Here is a 15,975-nt window from a genome sequence, read left to right on the forward strand (position 1 = left end):
CATAGATGCTGGAGGATGAGTACACCATTATGAGGCCTGAAAACTTCAAAGGCTGGGTGGTTCAGGGAGGAAAAATAGCAAGAATTCTTCTAAAGGAGATACTAGAAAATGTTATTGTTTATTGTGGTGGAAAAAAAAACACAATGAATGATTAGCTCTTGACCTGTGTTTCAGACTCAGCTTTGAACTTAACTTTCAAGATGTTGAGCAAAATTATAATATATGATTCTCTGCTTCATATTATAATGGGTAGGACACAATGGTTTCTTTTTAAAATATATATATTTTATTGATTTTTTACAGAGAGGAAGAGAAAGGGATAGAGAGTTAGAAACATCAATGAGAGAGAAACATTGACCAGCTGACTCCTGCACACTCCCTACTGGAGATGTACCGGCAACCAAGGTACATACCCTTGACCAAAATCGAACCTGGAACCTTACAATCCGCATGCTAATACTTTATCCACTGAGCCACACTGGTTTCGGCACAATGGTTTCTAAAGTTCTTCAAATTCTGACATTTTATAAGCCATATATTCATCAATAAGAATGTACTGGATATCTTCTATATATCAAGCATTATATACGGAATTATTTTTCCTAGAGGCCTGGTGCACAAAATTCATGCACTCAGGGGAAGAGTCCCTCAGCCTAGCCTGTGCCCTCTCGCAGCCTGGTAGTCCTTGGGGACACCCTTAGTCTTACAGTGGAAGCAGGAGAGGCTCCCACCACCATGCTTGCCAGCCATGAGCCTAGCTCCTGCATTGAGCATCTGCCCCCTGGTGGTCAGTGTGCATCATAGTGACCAGTCATTTCACTATTCAGTCAATTTGCATATTAGCCTTTTATTATATAGGATTACCTTTACATTCCCTTTGTTATTTCGATTTTCTTAATTGTGAAATGGGCTAATAATGAATCTCCTGCTTACTTAAAAAGAAAGAGGAGGATTGTATATGAAAGTGGTTTGGAAAACTTAAAATGCTCTGCAGCAGATACTTTTGATATATTCATATACATAAGGATATATGTAACAAGAACAGATATGCATATATTCTCTGTAGGATAATAATAACCCAGAGATGGTCTGTTTTATCTGAAAATATATGCAGTGATTGATGAACAGATAGCAATTCTCCTAATACTAATCCCACATTGTGTGTAAATACACAAAGTTACATTGTTTGAAGAACAACAACAACAAAAAAAAACTTCATAAGAATTTGCCTATGGCATTCATCTCTGTAGTGACAATAGTAATATTTGTTGAAAGAATGAATGAATTGAAGAATGAAAGATTTAGGATAGAAGAGATTTCTTTAACATTCTTTTCACTCTCAGTTTCCACTCTTGTGTTGACCTGGATCCTCATTTTATTTCCTTGATACTATGCCTTTTCTTCGCTGCTTAAATCTAGAGGAGGGTCTGTTGGAGTTCATTGGGACTCAAATGCTTAGAAATAAACAAAAATGTTAGTGCTGAAAAACATACATTCCCTGTTATAATACTTTGCTATCTTAATCGCTTCCTCAGTCCTTCCTTAATAAGTTCAATGTATAATTCTTGTTTAATGCCCTAGTAATTAGCACAGGGTGTGGCATAGACTAAGTGCTCAGTAAATGCACTAAGTAATGAATGATTTGTACAATTCAGTGGAATAATTGGTGTGGGGTCGAGGTGCAAGACTAATGGTATATTAAGTAGAAACATGACTTGATGAAGTTTTAAAACTTATCATTATTATTTTTTAATCCTCATTCAATGTTCAGAGGCTTTCTGGCATAAGAACCATATTTATTGTTCACTATAAATTATCTCTAGGGTTCTTTTCTCACTCCCCAAAACATTAATTTGTTTTCTCCAGTTTTATTAAGATAGCATTTTTATGAAGAGTCTAGTCTAATAGAAATAACAACCATAAGTACTAAGCTAAGAGTTTACAGTGATTTAGCATTTAATAACAAAGTCATTTTCTCTAATAGCCAGCTATCTAGTGACTCAAGTCTATAAGGTCTTTAAGGATGGAAGTTGTGTCTAATGCTCAGAGTTAGTTAAGATAGCTACTTAATTTAGGTGGATGAAGAATTTGGCTATTTTGCTGACAGGATGCAGCCATTGAGGGAGATTGTTTCTTAACGTGGAGCTAAAATTAGACCCTTCCTTACCCATAACTTTACTTGTGATTTTTAAAGTAATTTCCCCCTTTTTAAGAAGTCCCTTAAATTTCATTGCTTCCTGATTTCACCTGGACCATGGCAAAGTTGGAAGATGGGCACAAACTTGTTTTGCCCTTGTGCCCTGAACCTAGAGGGCAGGTTAGGAATCACCTAGGCTTGTCCATGCTCTGCAGCCTCAGGGATTAAGCACAAAAGGAATGATGGCTAATATCAGTAGAAAGGGAACAGACTATTAGTCAGTCTGCTGGTATTTCAAGACTTTTGCTACCCAATGAACTGTCCAAGGCAAGCCCTCACACAGTTTGGCCTTACTAGTAGTTTCCTTCCTTTACTCTTTCTTTAGAAGTTGTTCTACGGGCTTACACTGTTCCTATCAGAGGATATAGGGAGTCTCTCTGCACTATAGATAAGCAGCTCAACCTTTTCTCTACACACTCACACACACCAAAATTGCATTTAGGCAAAAAATGGAAACTTGAAACAAAACAAACAAACAAACAAACAAAAAACCCTCACGCTCGCTCCTTCCCTATTTTTATTTTCCTCGTGATTTTCATTTTTTACAATAAGTGTATGTATTTTTCTATTTGTCTCCGTTCTCCACCGAGGTTCTTGTTTCCTGATGGAGGCAATGCTCCTCATATTTTTTGTCTGTCAAACCTCAGAGCAGATGGTCCCTCCAGGGAAGCGCTGGAAGTGTTGGGTGTCTGCTTATGCCAGGCCTCTCCACCCCTCTTGGGGTATCCAATGACAAGTCATCAAACCAGTTTCCCTCTCTCTTAGGGGTCCTTGATCCCCCAAGCCGCAGGTTTTGGCCATAAGCACTGCAGAGACCCTTAGCAGCCACAGCTCCGCAGCTGAGAGTACTGGGCTGAAAATCCTGGGCTGAGGGTGACATCCGGCCTGTCCAATCAGAGACGAGAATTTCTCCTCGGTGCCCGCCCTGCTCTCCCCGCGGCGCCAATAAGCGCTCTCCAAGGCAGGGCTTCTGCTGTCAAGTGGCTCGGGTGGGCTCCGGCGAGGCGAGGAGGGGCGCGGGCCGGGGCGATGCGCTCCCAGGTGTTGGCGGCGGAAGCGGGAAACCTGTAGGTGATGGTCCAGCGGCGCCGCGCCGGGGCGAGCCGGAGCCGGGAACAGGTAGGAGGAGGCAGGACTGGTCCTTCTTTGCCGATCGGGTCAAGAGAACGCGTATTTCCACGCTGCTGGTGCCTTTCCTCCCGTTTCCCCCAATCCTGCCCCGCCCTCGTCACCCCCCAATCTCCCGAGGTCGCCGCAGCTCTGGTCGGGGAGGTCTGGGGCGCGGGGGGCCTGGCGCTGGGGAGCAGGTGCGTGGCCAGGGCGGCGGCGCCGGAGGAGAGGGGGCCGAACCCCCATCGGTGTCTCGGTGACTCGTCAACTTTGAGGCTTCCTCTCCCGCCACCGGGGATGCGCCCGAGGGGTGCCATGTCTGCCGGGCTGGGGAGGGGAGGGGCCGGGGAGGAACGGGCGTGCCAGCCAAGCGCCGGGACCCGTGCGCCTTCCAGGACTGGGGAGAGGCGAGCTTCTCTTCCTCCCTATGCCTGTCTCCCCTCTGCACCTCTCTCTCCTCTCCTACCTGCGTCCAGACTCTAGCACATCCCAGAAAAAAATACAGGCAATGGTTGCACCCAGGGGAAGAAGGGGCTTGCTGGCTCCCAGGTCCCTCTGCTCAAAGCTGGTTCCCTGTGAGATCGGGGGGTGGGGGGCGTCCCCGCCATCGGAGGGGTTCGTTCCATTCATTCCGCCTCCGGTGAGAGTGCACGGGCCCGGCTCCCCTCTCTGCGGCAGACCGAGCCGGGGAGGGAGGGGCCGCGGAGGCTCTGCTGCTCCCAGCCCGGCGTGGTCCCCCGGGAGGGAGCCACCTTCCCGCAGAGTTTCCGAAAGGTGGGCTTCTCCGCGGGGACTCCCGGAGAGGGAAGTCATTGTGCCCGATGGGCTGGCGGAGGCTGCGGGGGTGACCGCAGCCGGGAAGTAGGTATTGGCTCAGCGCCGCTTTCTGGGACCAGCGGATGGCTGGGAGCAGCGGGCTGGAGAACTGCAGAGACATGAGATGCTGCTGCATCACTTCGGGGGCTGATGACGCCCCGCTTTGAAAATGATTGGAAAAAAAAAAAAAAAAAAAAAAAAAAAACAAAAAAAAAAAAAACCCGGCTGATGGGAAAGAGGGAGAGGGGGCAGCTGCATCGCTTTCTCTGTTATTGATGCCAAACCCAGCACGGGCATCTGTACCCCGGCTTGTGTGCGCGCATCTCCAAGGTGGAGCTATATTTAGCTCCTGCACGCCCAGCCCCGCGCCGGGTGCTGAGCAGGCTACCTTGGCCTTGGAAAGCAATCTGGAGGCATGGAGTGGGAGGGGAAAGGAGAAACAAATTCTCTATTGGGGGAAAAAAGCCAGAGAAGAGACCCTCTGACTGAGGAAACCTTGCAGGAAATAATGTTTCTGTGATGCACATGAAGACCAATAATTCCAAATCTTATTTTGAATACATTCTTAGAGTGCTATTTGATATTTCCCTGCATTTTTTTCCAGCTTCGAATCTTATTAGTTTGAAATGTAACACACATATCAAGTAGCAAATATATATATATATCTGGGATATTTTATTAAACTCACTGAGACATAATGGCTTGCTTATGCCTGTACCTTGGTTTTTTTTTATAGTAAATTGGTTTGGGTGGTAATATAGCTAGCAGCATTTGGGAATTTGGGGGGAAAGAATCCACCCACTTTGCAGGATGTAGAGCTAAGGGATCCTCAGAGCCTTTGGAGTAGTTTTGACTTATTTCTTTGTATACATTTTACGTGTGGACCTGATACTTAAATTTGTGCTGCTGTTTCATATTATGTCTATGTGTGCTTCATGGACTTTTCTTTTATAGCTGTATGTGCATTTATTTTTCCTATTGCCTGGAATTATTTAATTCTGATAATAACATTTCCATTTTCTTAGATGAGAAAACTAAGATTTAAAGGACACAAGTAATTTGGGTAAAGTCTTCCAAAAATCCATTATTTCAATGCTAATCATATATAGTAAAGATGTAATATGCAAATGGTCCTTACACTGTGAAGCATAACAACTGACCACATAATGACCAGATCACAGATCAGCAGGAGGGTGGGGTCCAGGGCTAGAGGAGGTGTCAGGACAGCAAGCTTTGATGGGAGGCTAAGGAAGGGGGGCAGGGGGAACTACGGGAGGGTGGGGCAGTGGATAGAGAGCTACTGGAGGGTGGCAGCGAGCTACTGGCACACGAATTTGCGCCCAGGGCTACTAGTTTTCTAATAATGGACTGTGAATTATATTGTATAGTGTTTTTCTCTCAAATAGAGTAGTTCAATTTCCTACAGCTTTTGGTTCTGGTAACAAAATTTAGTCAATATTGATATCAGTAATAATACAGGCCAATGTTATTGAGTTATTCAGAAAGTCTTACTGGTATTTTGTTACTTAATCCTTATTGTAATCTGGTTTGTCTTCTAATTAGACAGGGAGTATTTTGCAGGAAAAGACCATTACCATTGAATTGAATCCGTTCTAAGTAGGCTCAAAGATATTCTCTCTCTCTTTCTCTCTCTCTCTCTCTATATACACACACACACACACACACACACACACATATATGTGTGTGTGTGTGTGTGTGTGTGTGTAGCCCATATGCACAAAATTCATGAATGGGGGGGTTCCCTCAGCCCAGCCTGCACTCTCTCCAATCTGGAACCCCTCAGGGTATATCCAACTGCCAGTTTAGGCCTGATTCTGGGCCACTAGCTCCTAACTGCTGACCTGCCTGCCTGCCTGCCTGATTGCCCCTAACTGCCCTCCCTGCTGACCTGGCCATCCCCAACTGCCCCTCCTCACCAACCTGGTCACCCCCTGCTCCCCATTGGCCTGGTCACCCCCAACAACCCCCTCTCCCCTCTGCAGACCTGGTTGTCTCACATAGCCTTTTGCTCAGTTGTTTGGTTGCCCCTCACTAATCCCCCTGCTGGCCTAGTCATCCCATGTAGCCTGTTGGGTTGCAGTGGTCACTTAGGCTTTTATATATAGATAGATAAGAGGTAATATGCAAATTGACCATCATTCCCTCACAAGATGGCTATCTATGATCAGGCCTGCAAGGGGTTTAGTGAGGAACAACCAAATGACTGAACAACCAGGCTGTGTGGGGTGACCAGGCTAGTGGCGATGGGGGGCCATTGAAGGGCAACCAGACCGGCAGGAGGGGCAGTTGGGGGTGACCAGGCCAGCAGGGGGGGCAGTTAGGGGCAACCAGGATGGCAGAGAGGAATAGTTGGGGGCAACCAGGCTTCAGGGGCAGTGAGGGGCAACTATGCCAATGTGGGGGCAGTTGGGGGTGACCAGGTCAGCAGGAGGGGGCAGTTAGGGGTGACAAGGCCAGTGAGGGGGGACAGTTAGGGACAATCAGGCTGGCATGCAGAGGCAGAGAGGGGTGATTAGGTGGGGGGGGCAATTATGGGTGACCAGGTAGGCAGGTAGGTGAGTGATTAGGAGCCAGTGGTCCAGGATTGTGAGGGGGATGTCCAACTGCCAGTTTAGGCCCGATCCCCAGGACATCTCTTGAGGGGTCCTGGATTGGAGAGGGTTTAGGCTGGGCTGAGGAGACCCCCCCTCCTCCATGCACATATATATATATTCTAGAGGCCTGGTGCACAAAATTTGTGCATTTCAGGGGGGTAGAGGGAGTACCTCATCCCAACCTGTGCCCTCTTGCAAGTCCTGGACCTTAGCACTGCCACAGAGGTGGTAGAGACTCCTGCCACTGCTGTTGTGCTCGCCAGCCATGAGCCTGGTTCTGGCTGAGCAGCACTCCCCCTGTGGGAGCTCACTGACCATCAGGGGGCAGCTCCTGCGTTGAATCTCTGGCCCCTGGTAGTCAGTGTGCATCACTGCGACTAGTTGTTCCACTGTTTGGTCGATATGAATATTAGCCTTTTATTATATGGGATTTCAGAGAAGAAGAGAGAGGGAGATAGAGTTAGAAACATCAATTATGAGAGAGAATCATTTAATTGGCTGCTTCATGCACACACCCTTCTGGGGACTGAGCCCACAACCCAGGCATGTACCCTTGATTGCAATCAAACCAGGGACCCTTCAGTCTGCAGGCCAATGCTCTATCCACTGAGCCAAACCATGTAGGGCTCAAAAATTCTTATTGAGGAACTGTCACCATAAGGAGCTGTTTACTGGATGGATGCAGTGATGACTTGGGGATCCTTTGTTAGTTGATATAAGGCTGTGTTTTGGAAACTACTTTTGGCTTCCTTATTCTTTCCATGAGGAATAATGGATGACACCAATGTTTCTATATGCTTGCACAGAATGATTCAATTTTCCAATAGGGGTTATGACTTTGTATAAGTGATTCTATATATTCTTTCATATCTTGTGTCTCTGGAGGCCAACTAGAGACCAAGATAAGAGATAGAAAATTCATATTTTTTCTACACAAAACATGCCATGTAATTGTTTTTAAAAAATAAAAAGAGTATTCATTTCCATTTCCATTTCCCATTCCCCTGCATTCTACATGTAAGTTGGCCATGGTCTGCCTCACATCACAGAATCTATCCTCTCTAAGTCATCCATAAGCTCTCCTTCTTCATGTCAAATGTTTGTATTCTCTTATAGTATACTAGAGGCCCGGTGCATGAAATTCCTGCACATTTAGTGTCTCTAGGCCTGGCTGGTAATCAGGGCTGATCTATGGGGTAACTGGCAGGGCGATTGGGGTCCCCATTGGTACCTGCCTTGGGTGGCCTGAGGCCTGCAAGCTGGGAGCAGCTTCTGCATTGAGCGTTTGCCCCCTGATGGTCAGTGTGCATCACAGCAACCGGTTGTTCCACTGGTCATTGTGCCATTTAGTTGATTTGCATATTAGGCTTTTGTTATATAGGATTGTTCATTTTTCTTCTCTTCTGGTCTGCCATTTTCCTTATTGTTCATCTCCTTGAATATTTATTGATACCACTATAATCTGATGTCACATTTTTTTCCTTACTTTTTCTAACCCTTCTTTCTTTGTGGCCCTCCTATCTCATATTCCTGCTTCTAGCTTTCTAATGAATCCTGCAAATTGATGGCAATTTATTTTATTGCAAACAAAACTCTCTTTCTGCATTTCTACTTCTAATCTCTTCTTCATTAGCCATTCCAAAATATTATCCTGCCAAAGCCTGGGTAAGGCTTTGGCAGGAAACCATTTGTAAATATTTATGTATCATTATGCAGATAAGTGAATGTTGGTAAGTCAGTTGGGAGATTATAATGGCATTTACCACAGTTTTTGTGTGCGTTTATTTGAATATTAAGTGAGATAATGAATGTAACACATTTAAAATAGGGATTGACCAATAGCAATTACTCAAAAATAATAGATGTTAGTTGCAGAAGTTCTGTTTACAATAATGATAATGTACATAATGAAAACAAGTTTTTGCTTTTTCCCATCAGTAGTCATCACCCTTAAATTGGCTATTAGCAAAGGTTTGTGATTAATTTTTTATGACTTTGTTTCCTCTCCCTCTAAGTACCCACTATCTATTCAATAACTAATTTATTCATTTTTATTCTCAACTCTTATTTGTATCTTTGTCTGTTTTTCTCTGGTACCAGATTCACCCGTCTTTGTATGCTTAGATTTGTACAGTAGGCAACTCATCAAATGTGTGTCTCTCCCCATTTAATCTACGAGGCAGCTTATTAGTTTTAGTATGGTGTGTTTTAAATTTATATTGTTAGTTCTACTCTGCTTTGAAATTCTCACTGTGCTTTAGGTCATATCTTAAAAAGCACTGTCTTTGTAGCAAGAGCACTTGGGTTCAAATTCTTAGAACCTGACTTAGCAGTTGTGTGACCTTGAAAATACAACCAGTCGATGGGACATTTCATTATGGTTGTGTGAGTGAACTATTATGTAAAATTCCCTTCAAAATTATATACATTTAATGTTACTTTTAAAATAACATTTTCATGATTATAAGGCTATATAGAATCGCTCAGAAAACATTGGAAATAAAAGAAAATTCTGTGCAAAGAGATCCACTCTTAACCTCTCAGGTTTATTTGAATAAATATGCATAGCTATTTAAAATATATAAATGGGAATACTTTTATTTTGCATTTAGCTTTCCCCCCACTTAACATTTGACATAAATATTTATTTATCTCATTTTAATATTCCTAACCATATCTTTATGAATGCCAAATATTTTTTCACACAAAGCCTTTAGATTTTGCTACTGGTTTTTCACACTTACGAAAATGAACACGAATATACACTATTTTTTTATTTCTGACCATTTTCTTGTAATAACTTCTTAAATGTTACCTTGTCAAACACATACATATATCTAGACACCTAGTGCTTATTACCACACTGCCTCAGCAAAAAGTTTATAGACAGATTGATACTCACTATAAACCAATGTGAAAATATTCTTTTCACACATGGTATTGGGTTAAAAATGTGACTGTTTTGATAGTAAAAGTTTATTTAATTGCTCTTTGAAGTTGTACTTCTATAATTTTGGATGAGTTCTAGAAATGTGTACAGGTTTATTAGTTCTTTGTATTTTTTAATTTTTGGATTTTATTTCACTATTTATTGGGGCATTCATGTTTTCTCTGTTTAATTAAACACCTATTGTTTACTGTGAAAGTTTCTATCACCTTGATTTTTGCCTTTTGTAGTTTATAGTTTGGACATATATAAATATGTAACTTTATTGTAGTCTAACCTATAACCCTATTTGTAATATTACCTCTCATTGCTCTAAAGCTCAGAAAACTTTCTGCTACCTGACAAATAATTGAATATAAAAACACACATTCAAGGGTATTATTGCTGAACGTTTCTCCTTCTTTGAAATGGGATTTGGCTTATGTATATTATGTACATTTCCCTATGTGATGAAATTGCTCATGGGGATATATAAAATGCACTCAGTCTATTAAAATCCCATTATTATTTATGTGACTCTCCCATGAAGTGAATAGTACCTTAATTCTTTCTGAGTTACCACTGTCCATTCCAAAAGTGCCACAGGGAAAAACGTACAATGGACGTTATTAATGACCAGGTTACTCAGCCAGAGCAGGCACATTTGTATGCACAATTATCTGAATGAGTCAGGCACTAAATCTGCTTTTGCCAGAATTACCCAGATGGTCCTTCCTTCACTAGATAATTGCTCGCCCCATACTTGACTTTGATGATGTAGACCTGATCATGCCTTTGCTTTTCTTTCACTTTTTTGTTACTCTTCTCTAACTGTTTAGAGTTGTTTGAATTATAGTTTCTTTTAGGAGAGGCAGCTCCCCTTGTCCAGAGAGGCAGCTTCCCTTGTCTGTAGGAGCACACTGCAGTTATACAGAGCTTTGCATGAAACTCAGCTTGGCCAATTATGATCTGTGTGATTTGGGTCAAGTTATTTAATCTCTATCTCTGTTTCCTGTTTAGGAAAGACAGATATTCAGAGTTCAGAGATTCTACTTCAGTCCCCTGTCTTACAGTCTATTTAAATATATTTTTCCCACCATAACCAAAGTTGTTTTTCTAATGCCAATCTCATCAGGTGCCTATTCTGCTGAAAATCTTTTGAAAGGACTCTCTTTTGTTTTTATTCTATAAAGAGATGCATGAAGTCCTTTGCATTGCACCTAAAGTCATTTATTAAACAGTGCCTGTTTACTTCTTTTAATCTGTTTTCTCACAACCCCAATCTCTCCCATCTCTAGTCTCTCACAACATCAATCACACTGAACTGTTCACGCCTCCCTTAATGCATTCTGCCTTTTCTCTCTTTTTCCAAACTCTGCTCTCCCTCTGTAGTTTATTCTCTGCTAGAAATGACCAGTGTCCTTGTCTGCCCTCTAATTGATTTGCTAACCTCTTCAAGGCTGAGGTCAACTACTGCTTTCTCTAGACCAGTGGTCAGCAAACTCATTAGTCAACAGAGCCAAATATCAGCAGTACGATTGAAATTTCTTTTGAGAGCCAAATTTTTAAAACTTAAACTTCTTCTAATGCCACTTCTTCAAAATAGACTTGCCCAGGCCGTGGTATTTTGTGGAAGAGCCACACGCAAGGGGCCAAAGAGCCGCCTGTGGCTCGCGAGCCTCTGTTTGCTGACCACTGGTAGGAGACTTCCCTAAACTCCAGGCTGAGGTTTGAGCTCTTATTCAGTGCTTCCATAACAACCTGTGGCTACCTTAACCATAGCACTTCTTATATACAGTGTAACTGATAGTTTACTTCCTACTACCCACACACACCAAGTCTTTGAGGATAGCGGTCATACCTTATTCCTCTTTGTGTGGAATGAAGAACCTGGCATGTAGTTGAACTATTTTATGAAGAAATGAATAAAAGAAGGTTAAAATTAAACTCATTTAAAGATTTCAAAAATTAAGCATTTATATATATTCCTTGGAATGAATGAATGAATGAATGGGTGAGTAAATAAATAAACAAACAAATACATAGAAGCTATGTTAGTCTTCACAGTTTTTCAGGAATTAACTTCTTGATTTTGTTGATTTATACATTAAAATAGATAAAATATAGTCCTTTAATAAGCAATTTTATTATGAAAAACTGCACTTAGGACACTGAATAATTGGTACAGATTTGCTAGATGTATCAGGCAAGATTGCTAAAATTATTAACAATATTTATATATTCCAGTTGGACACCCACATTAATATAACAGAGTTTTATAAGGAGTAAAATCTTCTATTGCATATATTTATATTCATTAAAGAATATGTTTTTATTGAAATTAAAAAAAATACTGGCTGGATTGATTTACTATATTTTCTTTTGGTTTGAATATATTATTTTAGAGAGGTAACTATTTTAGTAATAAAAATTAATTCACTATTAAAAAATAGTTTTAAAATTTTGGTTTATGCACAATTGAATGGTGATGAAACTAAGAAATTACTTTCAATGAAGCATTGTATATATTTAAAAAAATTTTTGGTTAAAGAATAACAGAAATACAGTGAAGTGACATGAATTATAACAAAGAACCTTGTCAGCACCTAAGATCTCTTTTAGCCCTTCCCAATCACCACCGTCTTGCTGGTCTCCAAAGACTTTAAGATTTTACAGAATAGTTTTACCTTTTTTTGAAAATTATATAAACAGGACTATACAGTGTGTACCTTTTGGCATCAGTTTTCTTTTGCTCAGCCTCTTTGGTAAGATATAAAGAGCAGGGCAAAACTAAGTTCACAGTTGTGAGTACAGGAAACAGTTTATTCTTATATTATTATTTATTACCTAGAGGCCCAGTGCACGAATTTGTGCACAGGTAGGATTGGCCGGCCCACTCCAATAGGATGTGGAAGTCATGCTGTAAATACTATATTTTTAAGGTCCTATTATGTGAAAAAAAAAAAAGTATCATGAAATCATAGAAGAAAGTCTTTATTCAGGCAAAAAACTAAGGATCCCTCCTATATATATAATAAAGTAAATGAAAAAGTAAATAAAATGACCTACTCAGAACTCTGTAATTTATTACCCTGAGAAACACTGGAAAGTAAAGTTATATGTTTTCTACATATTTAGTGCTTTGTTTTAATCTAGTACTAAATGGCAGAATTATAACTTCCCCTTTTCCCCTGTATTTTCAAATGACCCTCTGCTCTATTTCTCACTGCTAAGAGAAACAGGATGAGATCAAGTGACCTCCCTGGGTAGCAATTGGGACTCTTGTGATTATTCCAAAGTTCTCTTCTCCTGGACTACCTAAATGTTAAGAGATGGGAATGGTTAATTATGGCCTCATTCTATTGTTAGGATTGAGATACTAACTACAAATATTTCAGGCTTGACCACATATGAATAAAAATATGTAGTTAAGAGTTAATATAAAAGAATTAAAATGATCTGTTTTTTTTTTCCTTATCCATAAAATAGGTCTTCTTTAATTATAAGCATGAGAGTTGATTTAAACATCTTTTCTATTTGAAAATTCTCCACATTAACATTTTAGAATTTCAAGAACTACAGGTTCATGTAAAACATTGGTGAACCCAGGAAATTTATGCGATTTGTGTAACTCATAAAAAAATAGTCTTGCTGGATTTGTAGTATGGAGCATTTCTGAAATTAATGGGTTGGGGAGTAGCAATTGTAAAATCTTACACAAAGCATCACATATTACAAAGGGCCACATATTACTGGATTACAACAAGATTAAAATGTTTATAATTGATGAAGTTGTATTATCCAACCTTATTAGAAAAGATACAATAACACCTCTAACTGCTAATCTTTTATCATTGGTATGCTTTCAGTCTCAGAAATAGATGCTGCTGGGCAATTTTATGTATTATTTGTTTTAAGAAATGACACTTTGATTAGCTTTCCTGCAGACTTTCATTTATTCCATTCTGAACTGTTTACCATATAAGATGTAAGAGTTGTCAAGAACTCTATTTTACACATAAATTCTTTTATAAACAAACATATAGGCATTCATTATAAAGCAACCAAAAGTCAAGATCTTACAACTACGGGTGAAAAGTGTTCTGTGTTAACATTCTGCAGCTTGTGCTACTTTTTGAATTTTATAGGACCCAGCTCCTGAGGAAATCTGATTTCTTCAGGATCTGCTAAAACAGCTTCTACATACTGCCCCTAAGTCTTCATAATAAACTCTATGTTCTGTATGTGATCTATTCACATAAAAATGGACTTCAAGTGTTCCCTTTCTTATAAAAAGATAGATATTGATCCTTTCAGATCAGAACCTCATCCAGTCCTCATGGTTACTCTGCAGCTAATTGAAGACATTTCCTCTGCATAATAATTATTTTATAAGCACTTTTTTTGGAAAAAGGGAAAAAGTTGATGCAGAAAGGGATGAAATGAGGCTATATAACACCATGTATTACAAATTAAATTTTATTAGCTTTAGAAATCTTGGAAGCCTATGATTCTCAAGAATGAATATGCATTAAGTAGAATAGCTTGTTAGAAAGGATGCTCTCAAAGATCCTGACTCAGTCGTCTGAGTAGGGCCACACAACTTTCATTTTAGCAAGCTCTCAGCTGATGCTGCCTTTGAGAACCACCCCGTGGGTAGTATTATTGCCCTCAGTAACTCTGGTACCAGCCCTTCTTTGTTAACTGGTGACACCTTCAGCAAATGATAATCATGCCAAGAGTATTACTCATGGAAGAAATGAACTGAAGATAACTACAAAAACTAAACATAAATACCCTGTTTCCCCGAAAATAAGACAGTGTCTTATATTAATTTTTGCTCCCAAAGATGCACTAGGTCTTATTTTCAGGGTATGTCTTATTTTTCCATGAAGAAGAATACGATACACATTTATTGTTAAATGAAAATAAAGGAAATTTATTACCTGTATATGGTACGGTAGTACGGTAGTTGTCAACACAAACCAGACAAACTGTGAATCCTACAGTATCAAGAATTTACTCATTTATTCAATGACAATCATGTCATCATCTTCTGGAACATCATCATAACAATCCAATTCCTGAATTTCCCGGTGAATTTCTTGTGACTCCCATTTCTTTCAGAATCAGTGGACCAAATCTCTCACGTTTAGCATAGGGGGGCCTTATTTTTGGGGGGATGCCTTATATTTCACTCAGAAGGAAACCTGTAAGTAGGTCTTATTTTCGAAGGATGTCTTATTTTGGGGGAAACACGGTAAGAAAATAGATAAATATAAACTTGGAAGAAAAGAACTAAACATAACTAATGGAAGAAAAGAATGAAACAGCTTAATTACTGTGTAGGATGGTGCTGCATTAACAGAATATTTTTGCCTTGATTTAACATTACTCAACATATTTTTCCTTACTACCGTAAATGACACAAGTAACCTTCCAAGGCCCAATTTGATTATCTTGTGTTAGAGAAAATATTGACATTCCCCCTTGCTTTGAAGAAATAAAGCTGGTAGATTTTAAATTTTTTGTTATAGTCTGTGGAGAGCAAGTGGGAAGCCCCTGATGTTTTCTCATTAACAAGTGATTTCAAGCCTTTAAGGCTAGCAATTAAAGAATATGCTAGTAGATGTAATTAGCCATGACAAACAACTCGTCAAATTAAGGATTGAATTCTACAGACATTTTGAACATTTTGAAAATCAAGGATGATAGAGTATTTCAAAACCTTAGCTAGATGTTAAAACCACCTGGATAACTTTAGCAACACTGATGCCTGGGCCTCAACGTTCAGACATTCAGATCTAGTTTATGTGGGTCCGGTCTTGACTGTGATGTAGGGAAATGGATAGAGAAGGATGGTTAAGAAGGGAAGTGTAGACAGGAAACCAACAACCATTTCTTGAGGTTGTTTTCATATGTCAGGTATTACATTAGATAGTTTACAAACACTGCCCCTAAAGCTCACATAAAGACACAAGATAATTAAGAGCCTTTTCTTAAAATAAAAGAGACTTGAATAAGGGGATAAAATATCTGACAAGACAGAGGCTGTTTAGTAAACAGGGGACTGGCCCTGAGAACCCAGGTCAGGGTGACTATAGTCCATCCTTTTCTTTGCAGGGAAAGTAGGTTTTCTTCCTCCCTCCCGGCTTGCCCTCCCTCCCTCTCTCCCTCTCTCCTTTCCTTCCTTCCTTCCTTCCTTCCTTCCTTCCTTCCTTCCTTCCTTCCTTCCTTCCTTCCTTCCTTCCTTCCTTCCTTCCTTCCTTCCTTCCTCCCTCCCTCCCTCCCTATTCTCCCTCTCTTTCTTC

General features: G+C 40.4%; 1 protein-coding gene across 3 annotated transcripts in view; it reads left to right on the forward strand.

The window, feature by feature from the left end:
• The first annotated feature begins 3,161 nt into the window (after positions 1–3,161).
• CNTN1 (contactin 1) overlaps positions 3,162–15,975 on the forward strand; it is a 270,443-nt gene continuing 257,629 nt past the window's right edge. For all 3 annotated transcript variants that reach the window (XM_045587921.1, XM_036457218.2, XM_036457220.2), the window contains exon 1: positions 3,162–3,316. The gene's annotated coding sequence lies outside the window, so the exon portion shown is untranslated. The remainder of the gene's footprint in view (positions 3,317–15,975) is intronic.

Source organism: Pipistrellus kuhlii, unplaced genomic scaffold (assembly GCF_014108245.1).
Source record: "Pipistrellus kuhlii isolate mPipKuh1 unplaced genomic scaffold, mPipKuh1.p scaffold_m20_p_3, whole genome shotgun sequence".
NCBI lineage: Eukaryota > Metazoa > Chordata > Mammalia > Chiroptera > Vespertilionidae > Pipistrellus > Pipistrellus kuhlii.